At 47.0% G+C, this 3,639-nt stretch overlaps 1 protein-coding gene across 1 annotated transcript in view; it reads right to left on the bottom strand.

Annotated features, from left to right (window-relative positions):
• LOC123959679 overlaps positions 1-3,087 on the bottom strand; it is an 8,846-nt gene extending 5,759 nt beyond the window's left edge. The window contains exon 1 of the mRNA XM_046033867.1: positions 2,965-3,087. The gene's annotated coding sequence lies outside the window, so the exon portion shown is untranslated. The remainder of the gene's footprint in view (positions 1-2,964) is intronic.
• Positions 3,088-3,639: the final 552 nt, after the last annotated feature.

Here is a 3,639-nt window from a genome sequence, read left to right as displayed (position 1 = left end):
ATTTGTTACTTCTAGGCTGGATTACTGCAATTCCTTATTATCAGGCTGCTCGAAAAAGTCCATTAAGACTCTTCAGCTGATCCAGAATGCTGCAGCACGTGTTCTGACAGGAACCAGGAAAAGAGATCATATTTCTCCTGTTTTAGCTTCTTTGCATTGGCTTCCAGTAAAATCCAGAATAGAATTTAAAATCATTCTTCTTACCTACAAAGCTCTTAATGGTCAGGCACCATCTTATCTTAAAGAGCTACTATAGGCCTAGACTGCCGGGGGATTTCCCATGATGCACTGAGCTCCTCTCTCCTCTACTTTCTCTCCCTCTGTATGCAACCTCATCCCATTATTGCATGTTACTAACACAACTTCTCCCCTTTCTGGTAGTCTTGTGCTTTCTCGTCCCTCTCCTCTCTCCTATCACTTCCTACAGGTTTTCTGGCTCTGGAGCTGTGGAGTCTGGATCTGTGGTTGCGGGTCACCTGCTGCCCCCGTGTTCCTGCTCGACACCCTCTGCTGCAACGACTATTGTTACTAGTCCTATTGTTATTATTGTTATTATAATCATTAACATTACGATTGTTACCATTAACACTACTATAAATATCTGTACCATTTTTCATTTAGTCTATAGCAACATTACCTTCACTGTCTGTACCTCTGTGTGGATATTGTGTAGGCTGCCTCCCTCCCCTCTCTCTCTCTCTCTCTCTCCCTCTCTCTCTCTCTCTCTCTCTCTCTCTCGCGCGCGCGCTCTCTCTCAAACTTTTCCTCAACATCAGTCCTGAATCTTAATGCAGCTGTTGTTTATTTGATCCACAGTGCAGCAGTAACGTCAGATCCTGTTTACGCTGGGGGGAGAGGGTGGTTCGTCCGAAAGTTGGCCGCAGTATTTCACCCTACGCTGGTTAGGGAGCTGGATTTGGCTGTGAGGGTGACTCTGACCAGAGTTCACTCCATGTCGGAGTGGAAGTGGCAAGGGTCTAGTTTCAGAAAGGCCCTCTGAGTTCCTGCGAGTGGAAGCAAACAAAGTGGAAGCATCATCTTGAATTCTGATAGATTCAGTGTCAGACGTCCGACTGACCAAACGATCGTCTGCTCGTGTCAGCAGGCTCTTCTGGACCTGTTCAGACTGTTAGTTCTTCACCTCAGAAGACTGACTGACGGCTCCAGAACAGGAACTGAACGGATCTGAGGTTTTGTTTGATCAGCTGCAGTTTTCAAGGTCAAGAAAGAACTTCTGTAGTCTCTCTCTTGCCCCTGTAGCCGGGTGCTGATCCTGGTGGGACCTGGTCTGTAAAACCTTAGTGAGGTGCATCGTGTTTTCATGCTCTGTTCACACCAATAACAAGCTGCTGCAGAGACTCGGGTCCTAACAGATCCTGCTGAGCTGGAGCCTGTGGACCAGGGCCCCCTATTACAGAAAGTTCCTGTCTTTAGTCTGAAGTTCAGACAGGAAGAGTCTCAGAGAGGATTTCTCCCAGTTTGGTTTCACAGAAGCAAATCAAGCAACTCAGTTTAGGAATCCTGTCTTATCTCAGGTCAGCAAATCCTAAACACTTGATCCAGCATCAACTTTTATGTCTGTTTCCTAGCAACCGATGCCACTTTGCTCATCGCGCCGAGCTAAACGGTTTTTAGTCGCTGTTTGGTCGTTTTTTAATGAAACAAACTGAAAATGGAGCAAAAACAACAACTATCACTGAACTTCAAGTCAGGTGACTCAGAGGTGTCGCTGACCTCCGTCGAGAAATCCAAATCCACGTAACGCTTAACTCGTGTGATTACAGAGAGAGCGGGCTAAAACGGCGAACACAGTCACCGCCGCATCTCCGGCATCCAGCGGAGCGCTGATGCTGTCAGAAAGAAAATCAGTCCATCTACAGCTGTTGAGTCCAGAGAGCAGAGGAAACCCGACGGTGGCTCCTCCTGCGCTCCTCACCGACCCCGGCAGGAACCGACGCTGCTAGTTAATAATGACGGTAAAAATAATAATGCTAACAAAAGGCTGCTGCTGACGTCGTCGTGGCGTCATGTAGTTCTTGTCTCTAACCATCTCCTCCTATCAAAGACCTGCATCAGGATGCTTTTGTTCCATCAAGCCTTCACATCATGTGACACGATGAGACCAGCGTCACATCGCCGACAGCCGTTTGTCGTCAACACATCTGTAGATCAGTGATGAAGTTTGGCCTGTTGACATTTCCTTGGTTTTGTGTGGATTAAAGGAGTTACTAAACACCAGCTGGTGGAAAAGTAAAGTCAGGATGTTCCTGTAAAACGCTGTTCTGATCTGAAGTTAGGAAAGGAACACAGACTGAGGTTAATCTGTAGCGGCCTTTTTCCTAACTCAGCTGCTAACCCTTATTACCATGGTTACCAAGCAGTCAGGGTCTGTGATACGGCCCCTGGTCTGGTTCTATTTGGGACGTGGCCACTGCAGGTCCAACATGTGGGACGCCTCTGTGAGGACACGTCCACGCTGGTTACTGCAGCATGAAACTGTCAGGGTGTGACAGACTGGAAGTGAAGCAGTCTGGGTAAAGTGGGCCGGCTCTGGTCCTCGTCCAATCAGCTTCAGCACAAGTAGGTCAACAACAAAACACAACCAAAGAGGGTCTAATCCCATTTACACCACAAAGGACAGACGTGCACACACACACATTCATAATGAGCAATAGTGTCCCTGCGTTGGTCTCCTTCAAAGCTTCAGTCAGCAGAAGTCTTCAGCGCCACCCGACGGCCGTCAGAAGAAACTGTCACTGTGTCTGCACACAGACGGAAGCTCTGAAGGATCCAAATTAGCTCCAAAATCCAAAATTAATCATCAAAAAGTGTTTTTCCTGACCCAGTTTCAGGTTTTAAAGTTTGCTTTCTGACTCAGCTGAAACTGATCGAGACAAGAAACTGCTGACAAGAAGAACGCTCAGATAAAGTTTTTAAATAAAGTTTTAAATAAAGTTACTTCACCTCAACATCATAAAGTTCTTCAGCTTCCTGTCCTCGTTTCCCGTCGCGCTTCACGGCTTCTTTTTCTCCTCTTTCACTTCTTCACTCGTTCCTCTGGTCTCGTTTCTCCACCGAGTGAAATCGGCTGGTCGACACACACACATTTAAACACACACACACACACACACACACACACACACTGACACAATGAAAGAGAGAGGACCCCCCCTTCCCCCCCATGGGCCTACACCATGGTTGCTATAGCAACCAAAGAGTGGCTTCCAAATCCTGCCTCACACACACACACAGAGAAACACACACAGTGAAACACACACACAGTGAAACACACACACACAGTGAAACACACACACACAGTGAAACACACACACAGTGAAACACACACACACAGTGAAACACACACAGAGAAACACACACACTGAAGCACACACACACAGAGAAACACACACAGAGAAACACACACACTGAAGCACACACACACAGAGAAACACACACAGAGAAACACACACACTGAAGCACACACACACAGAGAAACACACACAGAGAAACACACACACACACGCACACACACACACTGAAACACACACACACTGAAACACACACAAAGTGAAACACACACACACTGAAACACACACACAGTGAAACACACACACACACAGTGAAACACACACAGTGAAA

Source organism: Micropterus dolomieu, linkage group LG21 (genome assembly GCF_021292245.1).
Source record: "Micropterus dolomieu isolate WLL.071019.BEF.003 ecotype Adirondacks linkage group LG21, ASM2129224v1, whole genome shotgun sequence".
In the NCBI taxonomy this organism is placed as follows: domain Eukaryota; kingdom Metazoa; phylum Chordata; class Actinopteri; order Centrarchiformes; family Centrarchidae; genus Micropterus; species Micropterus dolomieu.
Note: the sequence above shows the minus strand (reverse complement) of the source record. Positions and strands in the feature narration are given on the sequence as shown.